The 8955-nt window shown below is 39.3% G+C and overlaps 1 long non-coding RNA gene across 1 annotated transcript in view; it reads left to right on the forward strand.

The window, feature by feature from the left end:
* Nucleotides 1–2390, forward strand: part of Gm9548 — a 244998-nt gene extending 242608 nt beyond the window's left edge. Inside the window, exon 4 of the long non-coding RNA XR_872462.2 lies at nt 1210–2390. This is a non-coding gene — a long non-coding RNA (predicted gene 9548). The remainder of the gene's footprint in view (nt 1–1209) is intronic.
* Nucleotides 2391–8955: the final 6565 nt, after the last annotated feature.

The following is an 8955-nucleotide window of genomic DNA, read 5'->3' on the forward strand; positions in this document are numbered from 1 at the left end:
ATTCCAAGGTACTGAAGCATATGATATTTACACATGAACTCACAGGAGACTACAATCTATCTCTGATCAGAACTTACTAAAAGGAAGTCAGGAGAAGTGCAGGGTTCTATGGGGTGAAGTTCTATTCTCTGTGCCCTGTGAACATAGAGTTCTCTTTCACAAGCTATTCCTCAGTGACTACACTACACATGTATCTCACCCAGTTAGTTCCCAGCCCTTATTTAAGCACAAGTCTTTTTTCCTTGACTTTAAAAGCAGGGGATATATTGCTAGCATTCTGGTTGCCTTAGTAAAAATTAGTTACCAAAGCCAGATGGATGTTTGGTAGTAGTGAGTTGAAGACTTGGTATGGTGTGGAGCAGCATGATGTGGACCTTGCTTTCACCCTTGTGCCCAGTCTTTCCAACACTTTCTAAGTCTCTTTCCATCATACATTTAATATGAAGAACCTCAGGAAATCTCAGCCTTCTGTAGAACCTTTAGAATATGCCTTGTGGCAGTGGACCCTAAGGAGAATATTAGGAAGAGACACCGGGCCTTTGTCGTAGCACCTAGGCCACTTCCTATGATCAAAGCTACAGATGATAGGAAACAGCATTCTCTGGTAATGAAAAGAGACAATCTTATCTAAGATCCCATGATAGTCTTCAAAATCACAGCAATCATGCTGTCTGCAGCAACAGTAGACACAGCATAGATTCCTGAAGCTGTTAGTGCTTTGACACAGAAAATAAAGGGAAATACAAAAGAATCCATATGCATGTTCATTTGCATTTGCAAAAGCCAAGAAAAATATATGTCCATAATTCCATATAATATCTACATATTGTATGGAATATTGAGCTGATTACAAACGTATGCTTCTGTGACCTTTTTGAATAAATGACTGAGTTTTCTGGACCAGAGGCTAGAGATCATGCTTGCTCCTAAGGCAGCGAAACAGATGGTGCATTAATAATGGGGATATTAGGAAGATCAGCTTCCCAATTCCAGTGTATTCATTAATACACTTTAGACAGTTTAATTGCTTCCTGAAACACTAATTGAAAGAGGTTCATTTGCAAACGCCTAGGTTCTAATAATATAAATCTGGCGCAGTGCCACAAAAACCCCTTAAATACCATTATAAGATAAATTGTGGCATTTAACTAAAGACAGCTAGATTTTAAAAATAAAAGCAGCACAGTGAAATGTATAAATTTCTTTCAGACGGTGGAAAAGAAAACACAGTACAGGCGAATCCTTCTGGGCTTATGCAGAACTTGCCAACGTCACGCAAGCGAGCCCTGGGACGACGAACATCTGGCAAACCCTGACTTCAGCAGCACAGTACAGAATGCCCTCGTTTACATAAACTCATTTCCTCGAGGAATAGCTGCAGAATCTGCTATTTCAAGAGAATATGTGACTAAGTGTTGTTACACCTTTGAGTGAAGGACTTTCCCCCTTAGAATCAGGCTGCCTACTGACCTTCCTTAAGTCGGATTTCATGCCTTTATAGGCATATTGATTCTACATGCACTTCCCTGGTGTTTACTAAACAAAACTCTGAGCAGTTAGGATAAGAATACGTAAGGAGTTTGCTTCAATGTGAAAAACGAGCACAGATTGATCGTTGTAGCAATTCCCAGTTTCCTTTGGTGGAGTAATTTCTGACGTGAATGGCAGATGTTGATGGATTCCTGGTTGGCTGATGATGCTGTGAGTAAGTCAGGAGCTTGTTATGAGGAAGCAGTGGCCAGAAGTTCAAAATCTCCCACCCAATGATGCTGTCCTTTACTTAAAGCAGGAAGGCATGCTGTTTATCAATGGCCATGGAATTACATACATTCCAGGAACTAAGCTTGGGCTCATGCGCAAGACTGTTTTGGGAGTATGTAACATCCACTTACAAAATGAACTAGTGAGACTCATGCTGTGGAATAAGCTGAAATTAGTGGCTCTAATGCTTTCAAAGAAGATGGGTGGCATACAAATAGGAGGGGAGAAAGGACCCATGTGACCTTTGTGGTGAGCGAATACAACTGTTCAGTGTCAAGACCCACCAGCCTTCTCAAGAAGGAATTAACTTCCCCTCAAGAAAATTAAAAAAAAAAAAAAAAAGACTCATTGCTTTCAAATACTTGCTCAGCTCTGTTAGCTGTTATCAGGAGAGGAAACTTGCTAACTGTCCCACCTGTGATAAAGAGCAGTTAGTTTGACAGTATCTGCATGTACACATACATGACTTGGGCCAGACTTATCAATCTGTGATGGTGTGTGTGTGTGCTTATTGTATCTTGCATCTCGGTTACAAATTTAAGAGTTATATTTTATTGCTGTTGTTTAGAGACGAAAAAAAAAATGAAAATGTTGTATTTCAATTTAAATATAAATAAACAAAATTACCTCATTTCCTCATTCCCCAGTCTTTTGACTCTAAACTTCTCAAAGACAAATATTTATGATGTCAATAAATTGTTAGAAATTGTCTATACAATTGCAAGAACCCCTCTCCTTTTGTCCCCCTTCATCTCGTTTCCTCCCCTGTCACCCCCTTTGTTCCTCCTTTTGCATTTCTCTTTCTCTTGCCTTCATCTCAAAGATTGATGAAAGGAGGTCTTCACTTTAACTTTGCTCAAATTAAATTTAATTAAAATGGAGAGATGCAATTACTCCTTAGGAGGGAAAGAAAGAAAGGAATAGAACGGTCTATAACAGGCCAGCTAAAGCTGGGCAAAGCTAGTAGTAGCTATGTTTAATTTTGTTACTGAATATGTGGGACTGTTTAACACCCCTCAAAAGGCAATGTTGAGGAAGATCAGTTATCCCTAAGGAATAGATATCTCCTTCCTTACTGTATTAATGCCGTTAGTCTTAGGACTAGAAGAAAGTCAGAGCTTGGTTACCTACTGAAGTCACAATACCTATAGCCTTTGAATTGTATCTAGTCTCTCCCACCTTAGTTTACTACATAAACCTATAGGCCAACCTCAGAAGCAAAGCATGCCCCAAAGTCAATCATCTCCTTCCTCAGTACTTTCCTATAGCCATTCAGTGAGCCCCTCAAACTAGAAGTCATCCTGAAGTCCCCCTTACGACCGTGTCTCTGCAGTCAGTCTGCACTACTTGTCTCTTAACTTTTAACTAGTTTCCTTCTCTCCTGTCCTGACCTCTTTAACCAATCCTTCACGTGGTTTCTCTCTGGTCAAATGTGCATAATTTGAAGTATGACCTACTACCTACCCTACTGCTTGTGGTCTAACAAAGGGCAAATTCTTAGAGAAGTGGCCTTCCATTCTGTCTGGTTAGGACTTTCTTTCTTTCTTTTTCTTTCATTTTTCTCCTTTAAAAAGTATTATTATTAATTATTATTAATATTACTATATTTTTAAGAGGGTGTCTTAGGCACAGGCTTCTGATCTCTGTTCTAGTCCTGAGAGTCTCTTCTATAAGCTCCATAAAGCCTTTTGAGTCATTCAGGGATGATTTTGGAATATACACTGTCATTTCTTCAACTCTTAAAAATTATCTCTGAAGTTACAATTCTTTCTTTCTTTGTTTTTTTTATAACCTTAGTCATTGGCCTAGAAATTGGCAATAAATCACTGTTTAATAAATAACTGTCTGTCAATTGCAATGCAATATAACAAAGGAAATAGTAAGACTAGGGTTTAGTAAGAAAAGGTGTAGGCAGAGTAAAAACCATGTAGGATCATGTTAGGAGGTTCAAAGTATGTCACACTAAGGCATTGTAAGTATTTATGTGGCACATTTATATAATGATGTTTAGAAATAGAACCAGACAGTGTATAGTATAGACTAGTTCTGTCTGATTTTGTTATGCACATTTTCTTAGTTTTTTTTTTTTTGGTGGATCTGCGATTTTAAAAATGAATATATGTGTATGTATTGAGACAGAGTATCTTACTGGTTAGGAATGTGAAATTACTGATTCAAGTAGGCAGCAACTCCCAAGGATCTGACTAGCAGTACTGGTATCATAAGCCTGCATTACCATATTTAGCTTCTTTAAACATAGATACTGGGGCTGAAATTAGGTCCACATTGATGTGTTAGAATGGCAGGTCACATCTCAACAGCTCACTAGGCCAAGGGGTTTTATTGGGAGGGGGAGACAAGGTGGCAGCAGAAAGAGAAGAGGGGGAGGAGAGAAAAAGAGGGGGGAGGGGCGTTCCCCTTATTTATATGAAAAATGATGTAACACAGGTATAGGTGGGAGGTGAGCCAAGTGTATTCTGGGAACAAGGTAGCTATTGTCTTGACAAAAGATCTGTAGGTTGCACTGTCGCTTATGTGATGTCAAAGGTTTGGGAGGTCCTTATGCCAACACACATACTTGTACAGCAAGTGCTTTCCAACTCAAGAGTCCCCAAGCCCCTGAGTCAAAGTTTTGACTGAAGGTATGCTACTGCTACTCAGATTAGATTCTGATAGATTATCTATTGTGGAATTGTGTCATGGCTGGTGACTTGTGAAAGCAGATCCAATTCATAAGGAATCATTTAAAAGAATAGAGAAGGTCAAAGGTCTTTGGGCTTAGATTTGGTAGGTTATGGAAGTCCTGGGTTCTCACAGCAGTTATAAAGGCTACCTCTAATGATCTTATCTCTTGCTTTCAATATTTTAATGCCTACCAGACTTCACCACTCCCATTATTTTCTAGCCTCTATTTTCCCACAACTTTCTCTCTGTTCACTACTGAAGAATTCCAAGTGTACACAGGGAGTTGCCCTAAGAATTGCCACTAATATTCAGGTCCAATCAAGTGAGGTATTTGAGGATAAATGAGGATTCAAAAGTTGCAATTGCCCAGAAAGAACCAGAAGGAAAAAAAGTGCCTCGAATTGCTTATGGTTTCTAAGCCCTTCAGATTTACTTAGTTGCCTGAGAATTGTATTTATTGACATAGACATGACTATGATATATAAGAAAGAGTGTGTGTGTGTGTGTGTGTGTGTGTGTGTGTGTGTATGCATACTCATGCATGCATATATGCAGGTACATATACCACATACTTCCTACAGAGGATAGGAGATGGTGTCAGGCACCTTCTTCTATTGCTCTGTACTTTAAGTTTTGAGACACTGTCTCTCAGTGAACGTGAATCTCAGCATTTGGCCTAGCCTTGCTGGCCAGCAAGTGCCAAGGGTTAGCTTATCTCCATCCCCAGGTTCTGGAGTTACAGGCACAGGAGGTCAGTAAAAGCTAAATGACCTAAAAGCCTCAGGTGGATTAAGAAACTCCAGACAGGAAAGTTGAGAGGATAATAACATCTTCAGGCAGTTAGGATGGGAGGAGCCCCTGCTAAGAAGGTCAACACTCCAAGCTTCACTGGTGTTTACAACCTTGAGACTGTAGGAAAAGAGATCTGTAAATGGAATCACCCATTTCCTTCCTGCCTCACAGAAGCTCCAATCCACCTGCACCTTGGTGCAAAGTCTCCACTCCCACCGAGACTGCTTCTGCCCTTCATCATTCTGTTGAGCTCAATCTCCTCGTTCTTTTATTTCCACAGTGCCTCAGTCAGTTCACCTCTAACAGCCATGACTGGCTTTTACTTGGGTACCAGTGACTTTCACAACAAGTGCTCTTACTGACTGAGCCATCTCCCCTGTCTCTATAATAAAACTTGTAGCAATATCTATTGTATCTAAAATTAAAATCGCCTTCCCTCTCTCTCCCTTTCCTCCGCCCCTCTCTCATGTGTTCTTATGCACATCCCATACAAACACAACTCTAGATCACTAAAATCCACAGTAAATCATTTTTCTCTATTTGTTTGCATCTCCCTTTGTACAAATCTTAACAGAATTTGCCTTGCACATCAAAAAATAACAAATGAGAGGAAAAAGAAGGATGTTTCAACGGGACACGGAGTAAGTCGTACAGATAGGTGCAGCGTCTATGCTAATTAGACAGGCTAAAGACATTTTTGTTTGGGAACCTTTGGGGTTAACCTTGATTCGAACATAGTGAAACCTTTTTAAATAACCTCAGGTATCACAGTAAGGCCCTCAGAGGTCTCATGCAAGGACCATTTTTCATCTCGAATCTGCTTCAGTGTCTCCATGCTGTTCTAGTTAGTTGTTCTCTGTTGTGTCCTCATAGGGATGGCTTCATCCTTGCATGTGAAGGAAATTGGAAGAGGGGCAGGAAACATGGCTCAGTGGTGAAGTGTGCTTACTGATTCTCCAGAAGATGTGAGGTCATTACCAGCACCCACATCAGGGAGTTCAGAGTTCTCTGTAACTTTATCTCTAGGGATTTGATATCTGCTCTCCTCTCTGCTGGCTAAAGGCACCTTGACACACATGACACTCCCACAGACACACATTCACCCACATGAATAAAATATAAACCTTTAAGTTTTTGAGAATGTAATATAATTACAACATTTCCTCCTTCCCTTTCCCTCCCCCTTTCTTATATACCTATACACACTGTCCTTCCAATTCATGGCCTTCTCACTAACAGTTATTTGCATGCATATATGCTTATATCCTTCCCTTCCCCCTTTCCCTTATTGTAAATGTCCAGTTTTAGGAAGTAGCCTTGGCTAAGATGGTTGCTCTTGCCAAGGATTCCAGCATGTGAAATCAATTTAAAATACTAATTTTTTTTATGGGCATGACACAGCCAGTGTGAGAAAGGGGAGGATCATTCAATAGGATTCTAGCCTTGTTTTTCCTATAGCTTGATTTTAGCCTTGACTCGTGCCCTTCTGCGATTTTCATTGATCTTAGAATTTGTTTTCAAAGATAATTTAAAAGCAAAAGATCTGATGGTATTTAGCCCACTTATGCAATTTAATTCAGTTCCTTCACATGCCCTTTTTATTCATTTATATGACATGAATACAATAATCCATATGTTCTTAAATACTTAGCGCAGTTCTAAGTACAGTTGTGTTAAATTTTACCAGCTAGGATGTTTATTAGTTATCTCTACCTGAAAATGATGAAATGGCAAGTATTTGTACATTTTGTGTGTGTATGGGTTACGTGTGTGTGTGTATGTGTGTGTGTGTGTGTGTGTGTGTGTCTACCTCTTTTTACATGACTACATGACTGCTGGGTTTTCGAACTCAGGACCACATGTTTCCACAGCAAGTACTATTCTGACTGAGCCATCTCCCCAGCCCAAAGCATTCTCAAATTCTGTACAATTCTTTCTTCTCTTACAAGTACCCAAAACCCAAACCAGTAAGGATTTGCTTGATATGAACTTTATAGAAGAATACAGTTTGTTCAGTTTAATATTTTGGATCACTTGACATTATTATCTAATTTGGGTTATGTTTAAAAGTCAAAGTCATTAAATATTTTAAGTTTCCTTTGAGGTTTGCCTTTTCTTATTAGGATTGGGACATGGAGAGGGAGGAAATCTGAAGGAAATTGGTCATGAATCTGCCAAACCTCACGTGTAAAAGGGTCAGGTTCCTATGCCGCAGAAACACTAGCGCCGGTAAAAGAAACAGAAGAGAGCCTGATTCCAAAATCTGAGACTTTCAAGGAGATTTAGAGGTCAACTGTTTCCTCCTTTAAGTAAATATTTCGAGGAAAACTATGGTATTCTTTTTGCTAAGGTCTCTGCATCACAGTCTGGCATAGAAAAATTCTATGGAGCTGAGGACGACCTTGAACTTCTGACCCTCTTGCATCCCTTCGAGCGCTGGGATTGCAGTTTATGAGGTACTAGAGGCCAAGTCCAGAGCTGTGTGTATCCTATCAGACTGTAGTCACAGTGCTATCTCCTCAGACCCTCTTCTTCCTTATTGTCCAGTGCCCAGGAAAGGGGAAAGTGAGAGAGACGTGCTGATAGCACAAAGGTCTTAACTGACGTGTTGTAGGTAAACTATGAAGTCAGCTGTTTTAGATTATGTGAAATTCATATGGAAATCCTACTACCTTATTGACAGTCTGCCTTATAGCTACAGAAGGTCAAAAATGCTCCACATTTGTTTGCTGGGATATGGTCTTTAATGACAAAACATGACAGACATCCAAAAATATTTTTCAGCTGCTAGACTGCCTGCTTGCACAACAGTGTGGACAGATATAGCACAAGGAGCATGTGTTTGTGTATCTGCTTTGTAAAGAGATTGAAGGAGTTCTTTTCTTTTTCTTTCCTTCCTTCTATATCGCTCTGGATATAAACTCCTGGGAATCTGGCTATATGTCATTGGTTTTTTTGATTGTAAAATATAGTCTTGAAGAGAACTTGGATGACAACAAGAGGAATTTGAATTTCTACATGACTTCCAGTAACTGACTTAACAGCTTTAGACAGACATATTGATTAATAATTATGTCCCTGGCAGTAACTATCTCCACTAAGCCATTCTCCATTTTATTATAGTGTAAATATGTAATCTGCATAAAATTAAAGCTATTATGTACTTGAAACATTGCCTGCTTGAGAGACGCTTACTATAAAGAACAGCCATGGCTCAAATACTAGCTCCTTTTATTTGTTTGTCAGTTCAATAGTAATTCTTCGACTCTCCATTTCAAAACTATATTCTTTTCTATATTCTCATTTTGTCTAAACTATGTTATCTCCATCTTAGATGTCTCTTTTTAGAGTTGCAAATGATATTAAGTATGAATCTTCTGTGTTCATGTTGCCACCTCTGCTAAACAGTGAACTGTTAAATTATGAATTTGTGGTCTCATTACTCAGCATACTAGTCCAGGCTAAATGTTCCCCTAAGACATGTCAGTTTTCATCGAAACACAATCAACAGCAAGTGTCTTCTCCCAGGAGCATGCCCTATTTGTTGAAGAAAGGCAGAGAAATTTCAAGAGTTCTCAAGTTGTACACAGACGTCACCAAGCTGGTTTAGAAAAAACAAAATCAGTGCATCTGGAATAATTAATGCCTGTCCGGAAGCATTCTACTGTTAAATGCAGTTCAAATATTGTTTTCTTTTTCCCAATTGTTTTGATTTTT

This window comes from Mus musculus, chromosome 12, assembly GCF_000001635.26.
Source record: "Mus musculus strain C57BL/6J chromosome 12, GRCm38.p6 C57BL/6J".
NCBI lineage: Eukaryota > Metazoa > Chordata > Mammalia > Rodentia > Muridae > Mus > Mus musculus.